This window comes from Schistocerca serialis, chromosome 1 (genome assembly GCF_023864345.2).
Source record: "Schistocerca serialis cubense isolate TAMUIC-IGC-003099 chromosome 1, iqSchSeri2.2, whole genome shotgun sequence".
NCBI lineage: Eukaryota > Metazoa > Arthropoda > Insecta > Orthoptera > Acrididae > Schistocerca > Schistocerca serialis.
Window position 1 is genome coordinate 843,276,117 of NC_064638.1, and position 24,823 is coordinate 843,300,939.

Here is a 24,823-nt window from a genome sequence, read left to right on the forward strand (position 1 = left end):
GTATTCTATCTTTCAGTATAAGATGTTTTAGTTGTTTTCAGTGCATCACACGTTTAAAAATTCAATATTTTTCAACTGTGTGTCATGTGTATTTCAACATGTAGTAAAAATTCTGAAAATAGTGGTATGTTCACTTACTGAACTCACATTTTTCATCATCAAAGATATTTTCAAATTTTTGTGCAATCCATAGTTTTTAAAGTGGGCACACATTACAAACGTTGCCATTTGCTGAAAAGTGTTACTGAAGGGATTATTTGTGGAAAGAGTTACCTAAATATAATTATACAAGACAGCTCATTGCTGATGTAAGATGCAGGAATGATACTGAAATGTAAAGAATAGTTAAAGTCAGCACGACATAGTAAGGTGGCCCAATTTTCAGCTGTTCTGCGTATCCCCCTTCACTAGCGACTGGCGGCCATTAATATTTATTCTCTTTCCGAGCAACTAGCAGCGAGTTACAGCTAGACAGCGAGAATCTCGTTCTTACATGCTGCAATGTTGCTGTATTTCGCAACAACCGAACTATTCATTCAGCTGCCGGCTTTTATTTTATTTTTTTTTTTTAGTAGTATAACTTTGAATGTGTATCTGTAAATGTTTAAGTGCAATTTAAAAAATGTCAAATGGCGGCGACAAATGTGAAATGCTTCACAGGGAGGCGAGGAGGAGTTTTTACCGCATTTATAACTTTCACAAAGGTGAATTTGAAAGCAGGTCTCCTACTGTTGACATTTGAAGACACAAAAACGGACTCTAGGACCATGTGGTGTCAACAAGAGAACTTTAAAGAGAATTGTAAACAAAAGTGTCAGAGCTGTAGTAACCATAGAAAAAGGATTAGATGAAAATGAAATGGGAGATATGATAATGTGTGAATAATTTGACAGAGCTCTAAAAGACCTACGTCGAAACAAGGCCCCAGGAGTAGACAACATTCCATTAGAACTACTGTTAGCCTTGGGAGAGCCAGCCCTAACAAAACTCTACTTGCTCTCGTGAGCAAGGTATATGGGACAGGCGAGATACCCTCAGACTTCAAGAAGTATATGATAATAGCTGTTGACAGGTGTGAAAGTTACCGAACTATAAGTTTGATAAGTCACAGCTGCTAAATACTAACATGAATTCTTTACAGATGAATGGAGAAACAGGTAGAAGCCGGCCTCGGGGAAGGTCAGTTTGGATTCCGTAGCGATGTTGGAACGTGCAAGACAATACTAACCTTACGACTAGTCTTGGCAGACAGATTGAAGAAAGGCAAACCTACGTTTCTAGCGTTTGTAGACTTAGAGAAAGCTTTTGACAATGTTGACTGGAATACTCTCAGATTCTAAGGATTTGAGGGGTAAAATACAGGGAGCGAAAGGCTACTTACAATTTGTACAGAATCCAGATGGCAGTTATATGAGTTGAGGGGCATGAAGGGAAGCAGTGGTTGAGAAGGGAGTTGTAGCCTACCCCTGACGTTATTCAGTCTGTATATTGAGCAAGCAGTAAAGGAAACAGAAGGAAAATATGGAGTAGGAATTAAAATCCATGGAGAACAAATAAAAACTTTGAGACTTCCTGGCAGATTAAAACTGTGTGCCCGACCGAGACTCGAACTCGGGACCTTTGCCTTTCGTGGGCAAGTGCTCTACCAGAAGGAGACGAGATACTGGCAGAAGTAAAGCTGTGAGTACCGGGCGTGAGTCGTGCTTCGGTAGCTCAGATGGTGCCGGCACGGTAGCTCAGCGTGTTCGGTCAGAGGGCTACGTGCCCTCTGTAATAAAAAAAAACTGAGTCAATCGATCAACAACGAACATAAATGGATGTCTTACGGCGTCCGCCTCGAGCAGACCCAACGAATAAAACCGAACAAAATGAGATTAAAAAAAAAAAAAAAAAAAAAAATGGTAGAGCACTTGCCCACGAAAGGCAAAGGTCCCGAGTTCGAGTCTCGGTCGGGCACACAGTTTTAATCTGCCAGGAAGTTTCATATCAGCGCACACTCCGCTGCAGAGTGAAAATCTCATTCTAAAAACTTTGAGGTTTGCCGACGACATTGTAATTCTGTCAGAGACAGCAGAGGATCTGGAAGAGCAGTTAAACGGAATGGACAGTGTCTTGAAAGGAGGATATAAGATGAACATCAACAAAAGGAAATGAGGATAATGAAATGTAGTCGAATTAAATCAGGTGATGTTGAGGGAATTAGATTAGGAAATGAGAGGCTTAAAGTAGTAAATGAGTTTTGCTATTTGGGGAGCAAAATAACTGATAATGGTCGAAGTAGAGAGGATATAAAATGTAGACTGACAATGGCAAGGAAAACGTTTCTCAAGGAGAGAAATTTGATAACATCGAGTGTAGATTTAAGTGTCAAGAAGTCTTTTCTGGAAGTATTTGTATGGAGTGTAGTCATATATCGAAGTGAGACATGGCTGATAAATAGTAAGAAGAGAATAGAAGCTTTCGAACTGTGGTGTTACAGAAGAATGCTGAAGTTTACATTGGTAGATCATGTAACTAATGAGGAGGTACTGAACAGAATTGGGGATAAGAGGAATTTGTAGCACAACTTGACCAGAAGAAGGGATTTGGTGGTAGGACATGTTCTGAGGCATCAAGGGATCACCAAGGGAAGTGTGGAGGGGAAAAATCATAGATGGAGACCAAGAGATTAATACGCTAAGCAGATTCAGAGGGATGTGGGTTGCAGTAGTTATTCAGCGATGGCATTATCTACAGAACTTACAGTATGACGTTACGGTCTCGTGCTGTTCATTCATAGAAATGGATTCAATAGCAGTGTCACCAGTCATTAATTAAATTAAACAAAATGTTAAGGTATTCAAGTGTAACTTTAGAACAGATATGCTCAAAACTTTGTAGTTATTATCAGCACTCAGGATTATATAATTTTGTTTGGAATTAAAAAGTTAAATAATCCATCAAGTTGTTAGATGAATAACTTAAAAAACTGGAAGAATCCCTTTAGACTGTGACTATTACTTTTAGCTTTCCTTGCGTATATCTCCCTGCAGCACAAGCTCCAAAATGTTGATCTCTACGAAACTGAAGGATATCAAAGTAGTGTCTCTACTTTCCAACACTTACTCTGCAGGAACTAGACGAAAATTTATATCCATCCATATTGAGTATCCAATAACTTTGGCCAGATAAAGTTCAGAAACATATAGTTTGTGGCTATAGTTCACCTAAACAAATCGAAAGATGACTGATTTTATTTTTTAAACCTCTCATGTTTTGGTCAAATAAGTTTTTAATTTAATCTTCTTAACTTCAGATGTTTCAATCTCTATATTTTTGATTCCTTGTTTGAACTTGTTACTATCACTTGTTTTGCAAGAAGTAATCAATTGTGTATATAAAATTAAGTCAAAATCTGTGTTAACCACAAGTCCATATCTTAAATTATTTCATTAGCTACCCTTTAGCAATAAGCAATTTTAACTTCTGTTATTTCTTTACTTGTAACATTAGTAAAAATAAAACATTTTCGTCTTGTGGTATACTAAATCATAGATCATTAATAGATATTAGAAACAACAAAGGAAACATGGAAGCTCTCCATGGTACAATCCTTAGTTTCCAATGCAGAATGTTTATTCTTATGTGGAAAGAAATAGGATTATATTCTTACTTCACCTCATGATGTTACAAATTTAACATCATTAATAGATATTAGAAATTACAAAGAATCTAAGATAAGATTCTGTGGTATGTGATGCGTGAGTGTTTCAAAATCAGAATTTTTCTTTCTATGTGGAAGAAAGCCTTATGAATTACTTATTGAAAAATGTAAAACTTTATTTTAATTAATGTTCATTTTGTTTTAGATTCTGAAAGTTTGATCTAAGAGAGCACACATCTGATAGCTGATAATTGCTTAACCGAATTTGTCATGTTTATGATTTATGGATAAAGCAGTGGTGGATAGTCTCATGTGCTACTATGCTGAAGCAAACAGTAAATATTGCTCTAAAACCATGGAATTCTCTTCGAATGAAATTCAGAAATCATACTAAAATTATGCCATTTCACTTTGAACGCAAATCGGAAGTAGCATTAAAATTAGGCGGTTTCTCTTTGAATGCATGCTAATAGACAAATATAATGGATGAAACATGTTTTGTAGCTCTGTCTCCCCATGCTAAATACAAACCAGTGTAAAGTGCTGAAATGATGGTTACCCATGCTATGATCAACTCAGATAAGGGACACTGCTGTCTGTTTTCGATTGTTCATGCTATGCTGTATATTCATCCCATCTGGCACTATGTGTGTTACATTGCTCACTGCACCAGGCCAGTATTTTTTATTATTTTTTTTATTTTCATGTAGCATATTTGGCAGTTGTTGACTATAAGGGATTTTTTATGTTCTGTTGTCATGTTAGTAACATGGCTGAGTGGTCTAAAGCCAGGTTCACAGATGCAATAAAACTGTCGCCAAAGCTAATAGTATGCTGCAGTTGCAGCGAAATTGCATGTGTGAGCACTCGGTTTTCAGTGGCGCAATTTAAGATACTTAACTTTTGTCACTGCACAAAAGGTACAACTTCCACCACTGCTCCCCAGTGGGTCTATGTTGAAACTCGAGCATTCTATTGCAGTTAGCGTGGTCTTAATACTGCTGAAGTCGATTCGGTGTCAGTGAGTGTATAAATAAATAAGCTTAATACGAGTATGTAACTTTGTGATTTTTGATACCAATAAACACTGGATTATATGCAGGAAATAGCTCCTGAGTGCGATGTGAAACTAAATACTGGCTATTAAAAATGACTGCATCAAGCAGTACAATGAGACTCTAAAGTCTTGGAAGAGTGATGAGTCTGCAAATGATATTTATACATACCAACTGTTTGTTAGTTTACCATAGTAGACAACGTTTTCGTCTTCGAGTGTTATTTCCTTAACAAATGTGTTTTTGGCCACTTATTTATCCCTGTGTGAAACATATTTTTGAATGTAACGTTTGGGTTTCATCTTCCTTGTATTTAACTTTTGTTGCAGCTCTAATGCTATATCCTGCACTACAACATTAATACGCACCCATATGATTTCATTTGACGCTGTGTTGAGAGCTGTGCAGCTTCCTTCAATTTGTGGCGTCCTTGTTAGTGGTAGCTCACAATGCCACTACTGAAAGCCACAAACTGTGGCTTCACATTAGTTGCATGTGTTAATGTGGCTTAACGTGCAAACTGGTAACTTGTTGTTCTCAAGGTTCATGCCCACTGTTACCAACAGGCATTTTTCATTTTATTTTATCCCTCATGATGTTAAACTATTAATTACAAAATTTAAGTATATTTTATCAGTTACATTTACATATGTAAAATTAACACACTCAATTTAGTTACAATTACTATCCTTCTAAGTCAGAAGGCTATAGGCTAGACAGTGGAAACAAAGAAGTATATGTGGAAACTTAGTATGAAAGTGTTTTCTGTAAATGATCTCCTAAAGAGACCGTTTTCCAGTAGATCTTTGGAGGAGAGTGTGAGATTTAAAGAGCTGGGTAGATGTACTTGAAATGTAAATCTAAAACAACATTGGCATAGGACGAGGCTCACAGATCTTGTTTATGTAAGACAAAATTTTGAAATACTTGCAAAATATTTTGACCAGCTTCTTAATTGTCCAGAACCAATCCATAAATTTGATTATTCATACACTGATAAATATCTTTAAGAACGTTTAGCCCTATCGGTCAAAGAAGTTATTACAACCTTAAAATGATAGTGGAGAAGACTATTACAGCAGAACTTCTGAAATGGTCTCCAGCAAAAATAAAAAGTGAACTAAAATTAATCACTGAGAAAACCTGGAAAGCAGGAAAACTCCCAGGAGAGTGGAAGGTGAACTTGATACATCCGCTACATAACAAAAGCAATAAACAAGATGTAAAAGGCTACAGAGGAATTATTTTGCTGCCAGTTGGACATAACATATTCTCCAAGATTATACTAAACAGAGTGTAAACAACACTTGAGAGTAATTTAGGTGAATATCAAGGTGGTTTAACAAAGGACAGATCATATTTTGAACAAATATTTAATCTTCAGTCAATCATTTGCCACAGATTACAGAATTCAAGAGATGTTTCTTGATTTCATAAAGGCCATTGATGGAAACTATAGACAAAATAATACAATGTCAGTACATGCAGGTTGATCCTTCTTTCAAGTTCCTAGGGTATTTCGCCTGAATGGGCCATAGGAAAAAGTAAAACGTATTACACGTAAAGTATGACAGATTTCTTTTAGGAACCTTTGTCGTAACAGCACTGTGGCCAAGTGGTCTAATGTACTGATGAGCACTTCGTCGATTCAGCTTTAATTACCGTTGCTTCCATTTTATTTTATTCCTCATAATGCTCTCAGCTATTAATTATAAAATTTATGTGTAATTAAACAGTTCAATTTATATACATCAAGTTTGTGTATTCAATTTAGTTACTATTACTACACTTGTAAGTCAGAAGGCTATAGGACACCACATTGGTAAAAGTTTGCACATTCCACACTGGGGTTAAGTATAGGTAGCTGTAAGCCTCTGGAAAGAAAACCAACAATGAAAGGGTTTGTTCCTGACTTGTTATAAATATTGCTCTCTCCTTTCGGTTTCGGTTTAAAGTTTATGACAATATAAAATACATATTTCCACAACTTATTATTTTGAGACCAACAATAAAATCTTAACAAAAGAAACCATCCAATCTTTTTCAGAGATACCATATGCTCAATGTGCATGTTGCAAACTATCTACTCATTCCCTTTATTCACATAACTCATTCACTTTACATTCTAGGACTTCTTATGTTAAGCGAATATGTTGTAGATATTGTACATAAAGTATACATTAATGTTCACAATGTCTTCAGCTGGAAATGGTCAAAATCATTGGATAGAGAATAAACAACATTAGCAATAATACTAAGCAAAAGTGTATTTTAACTACCAGCTATCAGGACGTTTAATATCAATTCACACTTACTGTGAAGTCACATCACGGTGTGCTCTGTCACGTCTAAACATTTAACAATGCACTTAAAGTGGTGGCATTCACACAGGACCTCAACATCACGTCACATCACTGGCAAGGTTTCTTGGGGAGAAAGTTTGACGGTGACATTGGTGCGGGGGGAAACGAGTCGTCGTCTGTTAACATTGGAAGTTGACCTGTTTTCCTCTCGCTCACTCCTGTTATAGTAATCTAGTGTCTTCTCAACGTTGGTTTTATTATATTGCTTTGTTTTCGTGACAAATTGCAAATATTCCATGACAACTTTGGTATTTTTTCCATTGAGTGTTCTTTCATGAGTGAGGCCAAATGTCTAAAAGTGAAAGGTACTTCAGGTTTTACAATAACAGAACAGATCTGATGCCTACTCTGTGTATAAATAAGAACATAAATTGATGAAGCAATTTTTATTAGCTAACCTCTTGGTAAGTAAAAACGTCAGCTCTGTTGAAGGAGAAAAACAGCTATTTAGAACGTTATTTTCTTCTTCTTATCCATTGATAAGGTCAATGGGCTCTGTGAATTCCCTTACAAATATTGTTTGGTGTGTTTTCATATACAGGGGGGTCCATTGATCGTGACCGGGCCAAATATCTCACGAAATAAGCGTCAAACGAAAAAACTACAAAGGACGAAACTTGTCTAGATTGAAGGGGGGAACCAAATGGCGCTATGATTGGCCCGCTAGATGGCGCTACCATAGGTCAAACGGATATCAAATAGGAACCCCCATTTTTTATTACACAATCGTGTAGTACGTAAAGAAATATGAATGTTTTAGTTGGACCACTTTTTTCGCTTTGTGATAGAAGGCGCTGTAATAGTCACAAACATATGGCTCACAGTTTTAGGCGAACAGTTGGTAACAGGTAGTTTTTTTAAAATTAAAATACAGAACGGAGAGACGTTTGAACATAGAACGCGTGCAAAAAATCTGTCATCGTCCCGTAATTTCTCTTGTGCCAAGTGGCAGAACTGTACACGACGTTCAAAGTCGTCGCCATGCAATTCCTGGTGCATAGAAATATGATACGGGTGCAATCGATGTTGATGTACTAGCATTCTCAACACCGACGTTTTTGAGATACCCGTCTCTCGCGCAGTTTGTCTGCAACTGATGTGCAGATTAGCCGCGACAGCAGCTAAAACATCTACTTGGGCATCATTATTTGTTGCAGGTCGTGGTTGACGTTTCTCATGTGGCTGAACACTTCCTGTTTCCTTAAATAAGGTAACGTCCAGACACTTGGATGTTGTCATCCAGGATACCGAGCAGCATACATAGGCACATGCCCGTTGGGCATTTTGATCACAATAGCCATACATCAACACGATATCGACCTTTTCTGCAATTGGTAAACTGTCCATTTTAACACGGGTAATGTATCACGAAGCAAATACCGTCCGCACTGCCGGAATGTTACGTGATACCACGTACTTATATGTTTGTGACTATTACAGCGGCATCTATCACAAAGCGAAAAAAGTGGTCCAAATAAAACATTCATATTTCTTTACGTACTACACGAATGTGTAATAACAAATGGGGGTTCCTATTTTAAAAAAAACGCAGTTGACATCCGTTTGACCTATGGCAGCTCTATCTAGCAGGCCAACCATAGCGCCATCTGGTTTCCCCCTTCAAGCTAGACGAGTTTCGTTCTTTGTAGTTTTTTCGTTTGATGCTTATTTCGTGAGATATTTGGCTCGGTCACTATCAATGGACCACCCTGTATATATTTTCGTCAGCAAATACATGTCGATGTTTTGAAATGTTGTTTCAGTTCTCAACAATTTACCATACAAAACTGATCAAGAATATCCGTTACGAAGTTTGCTTTGGCTGTTGATAAACTTTAACGTTGTTAGTTCCTCAGTTCCGATACTATGCCCCGGCATTTCGTAGCACGGATGGTATCGCATAATTTCACTTCGCCGCTCGATACTGGGCCAAGCGATTTGGCATGACGTGACGAAATGTCCAGTGTAAAATCACCTGACTTTCACGTACCGTGACTGTCCGTTGGCATGTACTATGAAGCGACCTGTTTTTAGTCTTCACAGGATCCTGTGAGATCGAAATTCTACGACATTTCTACATTATCGACATCTACCAAAACGAACTTTTCCAAAGATGGTTGGACACTCTCAGAAGTTAGTAGTAATGTATCTGTAGATTTTACTCATTGGGAGCAAAAATGAAAATATTGGCAATTTGAAAGTACTGCGCAGCTGGTATAGTTGGGTTATTGGTGATGATGTAGTTATTGAAGTATAATAAAAGCTTTGCCGTTATCACCATTTAGAGAAAATTAATTTTGTATTGTTTTAAGTACTGAAATCTGTAAGTAAAAAGGTGGATGTAGTGTGTGCATGTAGAACTAATTCCCATGAACACGAAGTAACAAGAGAAAGAAAAAGCAAATAAAAGGAGACGACTGCAGGGCTTACGGATAGCTGCTGACAGCTAATGTTTAAACAGAGTGACTGCAAAGCAGCGGGCTTTTTTAATGCTGAATGGAAAAGAGCTGCGTTTGTTGAGATCGCGCAAGATTTCGTTCTGTTAATACAAACTTCTTTTATCATTTTGTCATAAACGTACAGAATACAATTCATTCTTTGTTGTTATATTTTCGACCCCATTTCAGATTACAGAACTATCGCAGTAAAGAAGGTTGGTACTATAAACTGAAATTGTACATTAAAGCAGTACTGATGATCCCAGTAATTGAGTAACAAAACACAATATGTAACAATGCATCATAAATTAAAAAACGTGTATTGTAAAATAGAGGATTCCAGCGGTTTATATTATAAAGCCTCCAGATATGTCAAAACAAACAAAAATCCAAACTCCTATTATTTCTGCAGATCATATGAGCAACGTGGAAAAAATGGCCACACAAAAACAAAATATTATTTATGGAAAGAGAACTAAATGGCCAATATGTTGTATAAGACAACTGCAAAATTCAAGTAAAATAGAAAACGAACTAAATATCTGTAATTTACACACTGTGTTAAAATAACCATCATATGTCAGTTGGTAATGCATACCAAATAATAGCAATAAATTTTGCTGGGCAAATTAAACAAACGTGCCATACTTTGATTATATCAACTAGGCACTGCACAGGAAAATGAGTTCCGGCAGTCATAAAAGTCACACATTTTTTACCCTACCATTTCTTTAATTTGCCAACAGTCTGCTTACATACACATAACAATAACATACCATGAAAAACTACAGTGCATGGCATTAAGGGTTTAATTACTCTTATGCTATCTGTATAAAGCATGTCTTATTCATTTCAACCACCTCAGCTGAACTAATAGTTTGAGTAGATATGTCCTGTAAAACTAATACTAATCAGTTGTGGCTTTAACACTTTCTCATAACAAATAACCAAATCTTACGCGTTGCATATTCATTCCTATATTATGCGATTAATGCATCTGTCAAACTACATCAGTGTTCAGGAGCAAAGCATGATTGTAATTGATGAGCATTCTCCTCAAAGTGAAATCTCTATAGGAAAGTAGGATTTATAATTGATGAGCTTTCTCCACAAAGTGGAATCTCTGTATTTAAGAAAGTAGGACTCATTGGATTCAATCGGTATGCTTTTTGATAATAAAAAAGCAGAGTACTAGACATTTAATGACTCGCGTACTTTCATTGTGAGAAGAGTTTACATACAGTTGTCAACTGAATACCCTAAAGGTAATATTTACATACTGCTTTATGGGATACAATCCTCAGATGTCTTGATTCAGATCACCGAACAAAGTGATGTAGTGGTTAAGGCACTGGACTCAGATGCAGGAGGATTGAATTTCAACTCCTTGTCTGGCTATTCTTATTTACATTTTCCACGGAGTCTATACATCAATTGAGGTGAATTCCACTTCAGTTTGCCGAATGATTGTCATACATTTGTGAGAAAAGAGACAGACACCCAATGAAATCACAGAAGTTGTGAAAAGAGGTCAATTTTCTCATCATGTGGCCCTGATATGAGAAGAAATCATGTTGGATAAGCAACAGAGATATACTTTTAATAATCAGAGATGGGGTACTGGAAGTACATGACATGTATGTACTCATCCAAGGACGTTCTAACAATGAGACAGAATTTGACTACTTTAGGAAGCATTTAGTTGCTGATAGGCTCACACAAAAAGGAAGAAAACTTGCTAGCTTTTGGATTTTATACTTTGACAAGCTAGAGTACCATGAAAAAAATACACACACACACACTTATACCCCTGTATGGTGCCATCTAAACTGGCTGTGCCAATGCTCTTTTGTGGTAGATGGACTGGTTGTGATGGGAGCAGTATTGGTTTGGAAGGGTGTAGGAAGAGGAGGGGGGCGGGGGGTTGGCTAGTGGCTCAGAGGAAGGTAGCCAGTTTGCTGGCTAGGAATTCAGGACTACATAGATGGTAGTTAACTTTACAATACATCCTCTGTCCCCATAATCATCTTGGCCTCAATCTCAGATAACCCACTGTTGTGCACCCTCAATCCAACAGTTTTCCCTTCCACCCATCCTGTCCCCCCTCCCCCCATTCATGTCACCTCCAACGTGTGCCAGGAGAAAATCTGAAAGCCAACAAGTTTTCTTCCTTATGCGTGTGCCTATTGACAACTCAACACTTTAATTGTAAAGAATTTACATCCTACAAGAACATTGATAGAGAATTTGTGCTCAAAATACAATGAAAATAAATGGATTTTAAAAGGTTTAGGTCATCCAGACTTCCTCTTGATGTACTGTGATACTAGACAACATTGAGCTGCTCTTGTAGTGAATTTCTCACAGGTAAAAATATCCATGGTGTGAGCTGCCTGTCGGTACCCCCAGATTTGAATTCTGTAGATCATGCCAGGGATGCATTGGGGGGATGAATTTCAATCCATTGGCCACCACCAAAGATTATTCCAGACCTCCAAACAGCTCTTTTTCAAGAGTTGAATCACTATCAACAGATCTCTCTAATCAATTCATAGCATGTCTTATTGCCACTAAAATTCAGTAAATGTGGCAGTCTGTAGATAAATAGTCAATGTATCTGATGGCTTTAATGCAGACCCAGGTTCAATACCCATCATATACAAATATTTTTGCTTGGTGGTTGGACAGTACCAGAGTCCAAATGGTCTCATCAGGATAAATTCAGAAGGTACCTGAAGGACAACTTCAAAAGCATCTTAGACAGAGAATGAAGCCAAGTTGGCAGGTCAGTATCTCATGAGGATAGTAGAGATGTAAAGGAACCTTCACTTATGAAAAACTGCTCACTTTTGTGTATGAATAAATATGAAGTTAAGTGAGCCGATCTATTAACTGACTACTTGCTTATGATGATGCCTGATTTTTATGTGGCACAGGAAAAACTTTAAGATCAACTTAACATTCATCATAGAAGACTGGAAGTACTAAATAACCGAATTAGATACAGTCTTCTAGCTCATTTAGACAAATGATGCACTCATTCATGATTTTCATCTCACAAACCGTAAAAAATAAATCAAATATATGAAATTGTCAATGTTCAGTGTAAGATTTAAACAGAAATATCTTGAATAATAGGCAATATGAACAACTGTGTCACTACAAAATTGGATGAAAGGCAATGCATAATTGCAGAAGCAATTGTGGACTTTTCAGAAAGATGAAAAGAAGGTCCAAATTTGAGCAGATGTCACACAACTGTTGGACTTAAAAATCGTAATGTGGTGTGGTAGCATGAATCAAAGAGGATTCCATGACAAAAATGTGTGTGCTGATGCAGTCAGAAGTGAAACGAATGTGGCAGACATTTAAAACTGTATTGAGCTGTCACTCTATGAGATAAAGAGGTAAGTCCTGTAGTATTATGCGCAAATATTTTATAAACAATTCTGAAAAAGGAGTGTTTGTGTATGAGCAGCCTGGATAATACACTAATGAAAGGATTACATTAATCTTAGATAGTAAAAGGTACAGGAATCTCATATGTGAAATTCTTATAACTGGTGCAAAATGATCTAGTTACATTAAAAATAGCTAATTATATGAAATTTCTGGAGTTTGATGTTCTGCACCCCTCAACAAATTTCAAATTCATTAATAGGAGTATCGTAGAACTCGCCTTCGGAATGTTACTTTATAGTAGGTACACTAAAGTGATGACAGTCATGGTATAGTGATATGCAGATGATGGTAGTATCAAGTACAAAAGGTATAAAAGGGCAGTTCACTGGCGTGGCTGTCATGTATACTCAGGTGGTTCATGTGAAAAATTTCCAACGTGGTTATCGCTGCACGACATGAATTAACAGACTTTGAACATGGATTTGCAGTTAGAGCTAGACACATCTACAGTGTCAAGTGTGTGTCTAGAATACTGAATTTCAGGCATTACCTCTCACCACGAACAACACAGTGGCCCACAGCCTTCAGTTAATGACTGAGAGCAGCAGTGTTTGCATAGAATTGTCAGTGTCAACAGACCAGCAACACTGCACGAAATAACTACAGAAATTAATGTGAGACACACAATGAACATATCTGTTTAGGACAGCGTGGTGAAATTTAACATTAATGGGCTATGGCAGGAGATGACTGATGCGAGAGCCTTTGCTAACAGCACATCACCTGCAACTACTCTCCTGGGGGTCGGGACCATATTGGTTGGGCCCTAGACATTTGGAACACTATGGCATGGTCAGATGAGTCTGAGTCCTGATTTTAGCTAGGGGCACTTATGACCTCAGAGGTTTTGCACCGTAGAACAACAACAACCACCACCAATTTCAGTAGGTAAGAGCTGATTGTAGGGTTTGAGTGTGGTGCAGGCCTGTCAAAGCCATGGACCAAAGTTGTTGGTTGGTTTATGGGCGTTGAAGGGACCAGAATACAAAGGCCATCGGTCCCTTGACCCAAGTTGTCAACAAGGCACCGTGCAAGCTGGTGGTGACTCCATAGTGGTGTGGGCTGTGTTTACATAGAATGTTCTGGGTTGTCTCAACTGATCTCTTACTGGAAATGGTTATGTTCAGCTACTTGGAGACCATTTGCAGCCATTCATGGACTTCATGTTGCCAGACAATGATGGAGTTTTTATGGATGATGGTGTGCCGTGTCACTAAGCCACAACTGTTTGTGTTTTGTTTGAAGAATATTCTGGACAATTCAAGCGAATGATTTGCCCACCCAGGGTGCCCAACATGAACCTCAAACATTTATGGGACATAATCGAGAAGTCAGTTTGTGCACAAATTTCTGCACTGGCAACACTTTTGCAATTATGTATGGCTATAGAGGCAGCATGGATCAGTATTTCTGCAAGGGACTCCCAACAAATTGTTGAGGCCTTACCATGTTGAGTTGCTGTACTGTGGCAGACAAAAGGAGGTCCGACCCGAAATTAAGAGTTATCACGTGACTTTTGTCACCTCAGTGTATACTTGCTTGTTGAAACTCTCGGAGCATCAGACATGAGCACAGATAACAGCATTAAAAATTGCAACTAAAGAAATAGCTCAGATATCAATCTTTCTGTAAGAAAAATCCTTTATTCAGAAGAAAGTAACAAGAGGAGATATGTATGAACATAAAACTGCTGTGAAATTTAATGCATGCTCTCACCAACTTCTAATAAACTGCAGGAAATTGAATATCAGTGTAAGACATGGTATAATATAAGCTTTCTATGTGATAAATTATTTTTCTGTCCTACAGTGTAACAAAATGAAATTGAAGTGGTAAAGAGCAAGTGGTGCGTGTGATAATAGCTGATAATGGAGCAAGCCTGTTGTGACAAAACATCAGATGGTAACAACATAATCAGTGGTAGGCACAACTATTGTGGGGGAGGGGTGCATCTATAGAGAATGCTACAAAAACTGTCAGTAGCTCATTTCTGTAACATGCATACTCACTCATTCTTGCAGATACTGGAATGTTAAACTTCATTGAAGTTACACTTCTTGCTGTGCAATAGTGTACCCTGGTCTTATTGAAGTTACACTTTTTGCTGTGCACTTCTTCTCTTCTATTAAAAGGGAATGGCGTCCTAACAAGTTCACAGTTTACTTGTAGAGGAGATTAGTACTGTTGGAGCATACAGATATCAAAAGAATAAGACAAATTTCACTTGTATTTTTAAATGACTCTTTGATCCATTAATATAAAACATATTTCAAAATACCTTGAAAATTCAGTAGTTAATATTAATTCTTTAATGTTTCACTAAGTCGATTCTCAAATATTTTTCTCTCTTTTACTCATTTTACAATTTTGTAGTGTGTTTGCTTGTTAATAAAAATTCTTAAACTATCTCAAAAATGAATTCTGTGGTGCTCTAATAACTACCAGCAAAACTGTTATATTCAATTACAAATCATTTCATAAAAATTTAGAGGGGAAGTAATATATTAAATATGGATAAGAAATATACTGTTAAAATAAAAGAAGTATCAGAGAAAAAATTGGTGCATAACTTATACAATTTAAATAACCACTCAACACATAAGGGAAACTTATTTTCTAGCACTGTGACCCGACAGGAGTGAGGAGTTGTTTTGGACAGTTGCTGAGATGCTACGATTCACTATCAGAGACAATGCGATATCAGCCATGTTGTACTGCAGATACGCTGCAACCACAACATTGCTTTATATATATATGCTTCATCTCCATTTAGTTGCCCCTCATGTGAATGTCCTCCCCCAGACTGCGTCCAGAGAGTAAGTTTGATCATTTGTAATTACTTTCAGTGGCTACTTTATAGTCTGTGGTATTTGGGCACCATTTTCTTTCAACTGCACAAATGTGAACTCTGAAAGTCCTTACGGCTTCCATCTTTGAAACTCCCTGTTGTGCATTTACCTCTACCACTCTTCCACACTCTACCACCACGTGAATTAGCTTCTTACTCATCTCTACTTCATTCAGCTACTTAAAGAGTGGAAACTCCAGGTAGGAATATCAACAACATCGGAAAAGACAGATTGCCACTTAACGTAAAGGAGACGTCAAATTGCAGGTAGGTGCAGATAAGACATTTACATAAAGCTTTCGGCAACAGTCTTCATCAGTAAAAGAGAGAGACACACACAAGCAATCACACCTCACACACACGACTACCAACTCCAATATCTAGGGCTGGAATGCAACTATCACATGGGATACAAGCAGCAATCTGGAGGTGGCGGGGAAGGGGAAGGGAAAGTAGTGTACGGGTGTGGAGAGAGAACAACACAGACTGGTGGAGTGTGCAGGGACTAGAATGCCAACAGATAGTGTCAGGAGGTTGTGGGGTAGGCAGGTGGGTGAAAAATGAGCAAAAAATGGAGAGGAGCGGGGAAAGACAGGCAGATGCATCAGCAGAGGGCTGCAAGTAAACAGGGTGGGAGGTGAGAATGGGGAGGTAATGATAGGATGGAGGGGGTGGAAACTGTTGGGTGGAGGGCGTGGGAAAATGTTACCGAAAATTGAGGCTGGTATAATTATGGGAGTGGAGAATGTGTTGTAAGGATAATTCCCGTCTGCACAGTCCAGAAAAGCTGGTGGTGGAGGGAAGGATCCAGATGGCCTGGACAGTGAGCAGCCATTGAAATCAAGTGTGCTGTGGTCAGCTACATGTTGTGCCACAGTGTGGCCTACTTTGCCCTTGTCCACAGTTTTGCGGTGGCCGTTCATCCTGATGGACAGCTGCTTGGTAGTCATATCAACATGAAAAAAACTGTGCAATGGCGTGGCTGCTTTTGCAGATGACCCGACTTTTGGTGAGGTAGGATAAACCTGTAACAGGCCTGGAATAGGAAGTGCTAGGTGGGGAGACCGCGATTAACAACAGTGTTACAGGAATGTTTTGACTCTGGATTTGGTGGAGAGCTGGTAGGGAGCTTTGGGCGATGTGGCAAGTTGAAAAGGTAGCACCAGGTTTGTGAGGGCCAGGAACTGGCGGAATCTGAAAAGGTGTAGGTCACCGTGAAAGGAGGGGTGGGATCCAGAGAAAGGAATCTTCACTGTTAGGCTGTTTGGGGGGATTATATGGTTTTGGCAACATTTGAGAAACGATGTGGGACAATACCATTCTGCCCTGAAAAAAGGACCATCCTACCTAAGATACTTCTACCCCTTCTAAACTTATGTTCTGTCACCCATCCAACATCCACAAAATCCTAGTCCATCCCATTGCCACTTCCAATCCCAACCCCTTACCATAAGGGTCATATTCCTGTTGAAGACCCTGGTGTAAAACCTGCCCAACCCACCCATCCAACACTACCTATTCCAGTCCTGCCACAGGTTTATCTTACCCCATCATGGACCGAGCCACTTCTGAAAGTAGCCATGTCATTTACCAGCTCTGCTGCAATCACTGCATAGCTTTTTACATTGGTACGACTACCAAGCACCTGTCCACTAGAACGGCCACTGCCAAACTGTGGCCAAGAGCAAAGTAGACCACATTGTGGCACAACATGCAGCTGAACACAACATACTTAATTTCAAAGGCTGCTTCACTGTCTGAGACATCTGGATTCTACCATCCACCACCAGCTTTCCTGAACTGCACAGATGGGAGTTATCCTTAAAACACATTCTCCACTCTTGTAATTATCCCAGCCTCAACCTTCGGTTAACATGTTCCCACACCTGCCACCCAACAGCTTCAACCCCCTCTGTCTTATCATTTCATTCTCATCTCCCACCCTGTTTATTTGCAGCCCTCTGCCAGTGCATCCATCCATCTTTCCCCACTGGTCTCCTTTTTTGCTCCTTTTCTCCCACACCTCCCTGCCCCACAACCTCCTGATGCTGTGTCTGTTGGCATTCTAGTCCCTGCACACTCTACCAACAGCATTCATCTCTCTCTCCCCACCCATACACTACAATCCCTTTCCCCTTTCTGCCCCCTCCAAATTGTTGTTTGCATTCCATGTGATAGTTGCATTCTGGCAAGAGATGCAGGAGTTGACAGTTATGTGTGCGTGAGGTGTGCTTGCTTGTGTGTGTGAATGCTGTGGGACTCTCTTTTACTGGTGAAGGCTGTGGCCGAAAGCTGTATGTAAGTGTCTTTTAACCGCACCTGTCTGCAACTTGATATGTCTTCTTTACATTAAGTAGCAACCTGTCTTTTTCTACATTCTCATTCTGGTATTTAACTGTAATTCAGTTTATATAAAAAAAAATGACTCACCCAGAAGTAGACAAGGTAACAAAATGAAATTTCATGGGTTGAGAGAGTGTATAATATTATTTCATTCATTACAAATTCATGTCATGTATACAAAGCACTTTGTAATATGAACACACTTATTAGTAAGATGTTACACCCCTCTTGGCCTGGGTGCTTGCACTGATTCAGTTGAGAAGGTTGTCACAAAGTCATTGTATATTTTTCTGAGGCAAGCTTGGCCACAACTGTTTTAACTGATCCTTGTTATACTGGCCCTGGGGCAGAGCTAACGTCCAAGCTGGTCCCAAGCAAGTTCTATCAGGGACAGATCTGGGATTCCTCCTGGCCATGGTGGTACCTCAAGATAACATGAACCATTTATAGATACATACATGTGCCACGACTAGATGAGCACTGTCTCTTTTTTTTATTATTATTTTAGACTGGCACAATGTCTGTGGCATACCAAAGTGCCATCAGAGTTCCCTCATTCACTACCAGCCATGACCTGAACACACAATGGCTCTCCACACAATGATGCAGGAGTAACACCACTCTAACTCTCCAAAGCATTGGAAGAATGGGGCCTCTCCCCAGGTTGCTGCCATTATGACTGGTGATGGTCACCTGGAGTCATGCAGAACTATGATTCATTGCTGAACACAATGCAATGCCATTAATTCCCTAGTCTGGTTGCTGCTAGTCTATGACCAATTGTGTGGAATGATACAGACCAATGCATAAAGTCCTCTACTTGTTCTTGGATGGCAGCCATAGGTGCAAAGTGTTCACAATGTGCTTGGTGCACAATATAGCATCATCCCTTGTGCTGGTTAAATATGGGTGACCAAGGTCTTGACAATGAGTATTACATTCCAATGCAGTCCTCCCCCTGCGGGTTCGGGGGTTAGAATAGGCCCGCAGTATTCCTGCCTGTCGTAAGAGGCAACTAAAAGGAGTCTCAAACGTTTCGGCCTTATGTGATGGTCCCCTCTCGGGTTTGACCTCCATCTATCTAAATTATTCCGAAGAGCGAGCCAATTGGGGAAGGGCACCTTACATGGTGCACTGTATCCTTCGTGCAATTAGACCTATAGCCGTCTTTCTCGTCGTTGCAATGGTGTCCCGCTCGTTTTCGATCTCTTGGGCGATTACCACGCTGCACTCTGCAGTGTTTCTTTTAACTGTGACGACGACCTTGGCCATTTTTGCACCTAAGATCCAGCACGGTAGCCAGTCCGTTGTGGTGGGGTCGCCATGTACCCTCTTGGTTGTAGCCCCCTGACAACACAGGGATCGCTCTACTGATGCCTGCGCCGTTCACTCCCCACGTATGCCAAGGAGTAGATGCCCATCTCCCTGGGGCATCAGGACTCCCGGCAATGGCCATCCTGCCAGGTGGCCTTTGCTGTGGCTGGGTGGCGCCCGTGGGGAGGGCCCTTGGTCGGAGTAGGTGGCATCAGGGCGGATGACCCGCAATGAAGCGTGGTACATCATCTGTCGCTGGCGGCCAGCCGTCAGCAGTCTCTAAGCGTTCGAGAGCCCATTTTAAAGGTAACGTTTATGACCCCAAATCGTTCCCCTCCCTCGCCACACCATGGGAGGAACGACAGGCATTGCGTGACACTGAGACATATTCGCCCAGATATCTTGTCTGTACCAGAGCTGATGGGGAATCTTTTCTATCCGTGAAGCCTCAGTTCTTTGTAGAGCATTTAGAGGACAAGTTCGGTGAGGTGGAGGGCTTGTCCAAGATGCGGTCTGGATCGGTGTTGATAAAAACGGCATCCTCTGCCCAGTCACGGAGGTTGCTCAATTGTGACAAGTTGGGGGATGTTTCCGTTAGCATCACGCCGCATAAGAGTCTGAACATGGTCCAGGGTATTATATTCCACCGGGATCTTCTTCTGCAGTCCGACGATGAATTACGCGCCAACCTCGAACGACGAGGTGTTCACTTCGTCCGGCGCGTCCATCGGGGTCCGAGGGATAATCAGGTCGCCACCGGTGCCTTCATCTTGGCCTTTGAGGGTGATGTCTTACCCGAAAAGGTTAAGGTGATGGTTTACCGTTGTGATGTGAAACCATATATCCCTCCTCCGATGCGGTGTTTTAAATGCTGGAAGTTCGGGCACATGTCATCTCGCTGTACTTCCAGCATGACGTGTCGGGATTGCGGATGTCCTTCGCATCCCGATACTCCATGTGCCCCGCCTCCTATCTGTGTTACCTGCGGAGAACACCATTCCCCCTGCTCGCCGGACTGTAGGATATTGCAGAAAGAACGGAAGATAATGGAATATAAGACCTTGGACCGGCTGACCTACCCCGAGGCTAGACGGAAATATGAGAGGCTCCATCCTGTGGCAATGCCGTCAACCTACGCCACTGCTGCAACGACGGTTCTCCCGTCATCACGAATCGGCTCTAAGATCGGTCAGCATCCACCAGCCCCCTTGCTTGTGGGGGGCACTTCACACCCTGTTGCTCCTGCTCCATCTTCTTCAGGAGCAACACCCTCCCAACCTTCGGGGACATCAGCTCCCCCTTCCCAGCCGGAGAAGCGTAAGACTTCTTCGGCTGCTCTCGCCAGGAAGGGATCCCTTGGGGACCTCCCTTCGCAAGTTCCGACCAGTGGCAAAGTGGACGCCCGCAAGTGGTTGAAACAACCGCCAGTCCCTGGTCGTCGGGCCTCGCGGTCGTCGTCTGTCCCTGAGACTGACCCAGTGAAGCCCATGCAGCCTGAAGCGCCGAAGGCACAGCGTGACAAGCAGAAAAAGAAGAAAGTCCCCAAGACCAACGGTAATGCGGTGGCACCGATCCCGACGCTTCCTACAAGCTCTGCCTCTGAGGACGAGGTGGAGATTCTGGCGTCCACTGAGGACCTCGCTCTTGCCGGTCCCGCGGACACAATGGATGGCATTTGCGCGGATGGTCCATCGGAGGCAGCAGGTGACCCAGTGGCGTAATCTGCCTTCCCAGTCCCGTCACGCCTTTCCCAGCCATGGACAACACCATCCTCCAGTGGAACTGCAGCGGTTTCTTCCACCATCTAGCTGAGCTCCGCCACCTTATCAGCCTTCACCCTTTCTTCTGCATTGCTCTCCAGGAAACTTGGTTTCCAGCAATGCGAACCCCCGCCCTCCGTGGCTATCGGGGTTATTATAAGAACCGAGCAGCTTATGAAAGGGTGTCTGGTGGCGTCTGCATATATGTCCTTCACACTCTGCACAGCGAGTCTGTCCCTCTCCAGACGCCTTTAGAGGCTGTCGCTGTACGCGTGTGGACGCCACAGGCTGTTACCGTCTGCAGTCTTTACATTCCACCGGATGGTGATGTCTCGCAGCATGTCCTGGCTGCACTGGTCGCCCAATTGCCGCCACCTTTCTTGCTATTGGGCGACTTCAACGCTCATAACCCTCTGTGGGGTGGGTCAGTGGCAACAGGTCGAGGCGCCATCGTTGAGCATTTATTGTCGCAGCTCGATCTCTCGCTGTTAAATGATGGTGCCTTCACACACTTCAGTGTGGCGCATGGCACCTACTCCGCCATTGACCTTTCAATCTGTAGCCATAGCCTCTTACCGTCTGTCCAATGGAGTGTGCATGACGACCTGTGTGGTAGTGACCATTTTCCGATCATTTTGTCACTACCACATCGCCACTCTTCTGGGCGCCCTAGCAGATGGGCTATGAATAAGGCTGACTGGGACTTGTTCTCCTCCACTGCCGCTTTTGAGCCTCTCTCTACCGATGACGTTGATGCGGTGGTTCAATCGGTCACCACCGGCATCGTTACTGCCGCCGAATCTGCCATTCCCCATTCCTGTGGGTCCCCTCGGCGGAAGGCTGTGCCTTGGTGGTCGCCTGAGATCGCTGAAGCGATTAAAGATCGCCGGCGGGCACTCCAGCGTCACAAGCGACATCCCTCCCTCGACCACCTTATCGCCTTTAAACGGCTGCGTGCGCGGGCCCGCCTCCTTATCCGCCAAGGCAAGAAGGAGTGCTGGGAGCGGTATGTGTCCACAATTGGCCTCAATGTCACTCCATCGCAGGTCTGGGCCAAGATTCGACGCGTCTACGGCTATCGGCCACCTGTCAGCGTCCCTGCGCTCTCACTGAATGGAGCAGTTTGTACTGACTCCGACGTCATTGCAAATCGCTTAGCAGAGCATTTTGCTATGAGTTCCGCTTCTGCGAATTACCCCCAGGCCTTCCGCTCCATTAAAGAGCGGATGGAACGTCGGAGCCTTTCGTTTCGCACCAACCACCCAGAATCTTACAATGCTCCATTTAGTGAGTGGGAATTTCGCAGTGCCCTCGCTGCTTGCCCTGATACCGCTCCTGGGCCAGATGGCATCCACTGTCAGATGCTGAAACACCTTTCAGTGGACTGCCAGCGGCGCCTTCTCGATCTTTACAACCGTCTTTGGGTCGAGGGGGAGTTTCCGTCGCAATGGCGGGAAGGCATTGTCATCCCCGTTTTGAAGCCTGGAAAGAACCCTCTGGAGGTGGACAGCTACCGTCCCATTAGCCTCACCAACGTTCTTTGCAAGTTGCTTGAACGGATGGTGAGCCGGCGCTTGAATTGGGTACTGGAGTCTCGGAGCCTTCTGGCTCCATCTCAGGGTGGGTTCCGTAAAGGCCGCTCCGCCGCCGACAATCTGGTGAACCTGGAGTCGGCCATCCGTACTGCCTTTTCCCGCCGTCAGCACCTGGTCGCTGTCTTTTTCGACATACGGAAGGCGTACGATACGACGTGGCGTCATCACATTCTTTCTACGCTTCATGGATGGGGTCTTCGGGGTCCTCTGCCGATTTTTATCTGCAATTTTCTGTCGTGTCGTACCTTCCGCGTGCAAGTCGCGGCCTCGTATAGTTCCTCCCACGTCCAGGAGAACGGTGTGCCACAGGGTTCCGTTTTAAGTGTCTGTCTGTTTTTAATAGCCATTAACGGGCTTGCTGCAGCCGTGGGTAATTCTGTCTCTGCTTCCCTGTATGCTGACGACTTCTGCCTTTATTACAGCTCTACTGGCATTGCAGCTGTTGAACGTCAGCTACAGGGCGCTATCCGTAGGGCGCAGTCTTGGGCTGTAGCGCATGGGTTTCAGTTTTCGGCAGCCAAGACCTGCGTTATGCATTTCTGCCGGCGCCGAACAGTCCATCCTGAGCCGCGGCTTTATCTTGCCGACGAACTCCTTGCTGTGGTGGAGACCCACAGGTTTTTGGGGGTGGTTTTCGATGCCCGGTTGACTTGGCTGCCTCATATCCGGCAGCTCAAACAGACGTGTTGGCGGCATCTCAATGCACTCCGATGTTTGAGCCACACCCGCTGGGGAGCCGACCGCTCTACCCTGTTACGGCTCTACCAGGCGTTAATCCAGTCCCGTCTGGATTATGGGTGCCTGGCATATGGCTCAGCATCCCCGTCTGCGTTGCGGGTGCTGGACCCAATTCTCCACAGCGGGATACGCCTTGCCACTGGTGCTTTCCGCACCAGCCCTGTGGACAGCTTACTCGTGGAGGCAGGTGTCCCTCCACTGCGGTTCCGACGCCAACGTTTGCTGGCCGCTTATGCTGCCCATGTTCTAAGCTCGCCCGGGCATCCTAACTATCGTCTCCTGTTCCCGCAGTCGGTCGTCCATCTGCCGGAACGTCGGCCCCGGTCGGGTTGTCCGATCGCCATACACGTCAAGGAGCTTCTCTCCAGGCTTGGGCTTGTCCCTGTTCCGCCTCCTTTCCCGGCACCTCTGCGTACACTCCCGTGGTGCGTTCCTCGCCCTTGCCTTCGGCTAGACTTGGCACAGGGCTCGAAGGACTCAGTCCCTCCAGAGGCCTTCCACCGCCGCTTTTATTCCATCCTGGCCACGTATCAGGGCTCTGGCATTGTTTACACCGACGGCTCGATGGTTGCTGGTCGAGTCAGTTATGCGCTCACTCTAGGGGACCATTCCGAACAACGTTCCTTGCCGGCTGGCTGCAGCGTTTACACTGCTGAGCTGTTCACCATCTTTCGAGCCCTAGAGTATATCCGCTCCTGCTCAGGTGAGTCCTTCGTTATCTGTAGCGATTCCCTGAGCAGTTTACGAGCACTCGACCAGTGTTTTCCTCGTTCCCGTCTGGTGATGGCTATCCATGAGTCCCTGCATACTCTTGCGCGTTGCGGCCGCTCTGCGGTCTTCGTGTGGACCCCAGGCCATGTTGAGATCCCCGGCAACGAGAATGTTGACCGGCTGGCGAAGGAGGCGACTAGTGCACCATCTCTGGACGTTGGCCTCCCGGAGACAGATTTGCGAGCGTTCCTGCGCCGCAAAATTCTGGCCCTTTGGGACACTGAATGGCGCGGCCTGCCTTCACGCAACAAACTTCGGGCCATCAAGGGGGCTACCGGTGTGTGGCGCTCCTCCTTGCGGGTCTCTCGCAAGGAGTCTGTTGTCCTCTGCCGGCTGCGCATTGGGCACACTCGGCTTACGCACGGCCACTTATTGCGCCGTGAGGACGCGCCTCTATGTCGCTGCGGCTCCGTTTTATCCGTGGTTCATGTCTTATTGGAGTGTCCGTTTTTAGCTGTGCTCAGGCAGTCGTTCGCACTGCCTGACTCGCTCC

At 42.9% G+C, this 24,823-nt stretch overlaps 1 protein-coding gene across 1 annotated transcript in view; it reads left to right on the forward strand.

Annotated features, from left to right (window-relative positions):
* Nucleotides 1-9,189: 9,189 nt before the first annotated feature.
* The window catches only part of LOC126485018 (F-box/LRR-repeat protein 2-like), a 62,859-nt gene continuing 47,225 nt past the window's right edge, over nucleotides 9,190-24,823 (forward strand). The window contains exon 1 of the mRNA XM_050108626.1: nucleotides 9,190-9,194. The gene's annotated coding sequence lies outside the window, so the exon portion shown is untranslated. The remainder of the gene's footprint in view (nucleotides 9,195-24,823) is intronic.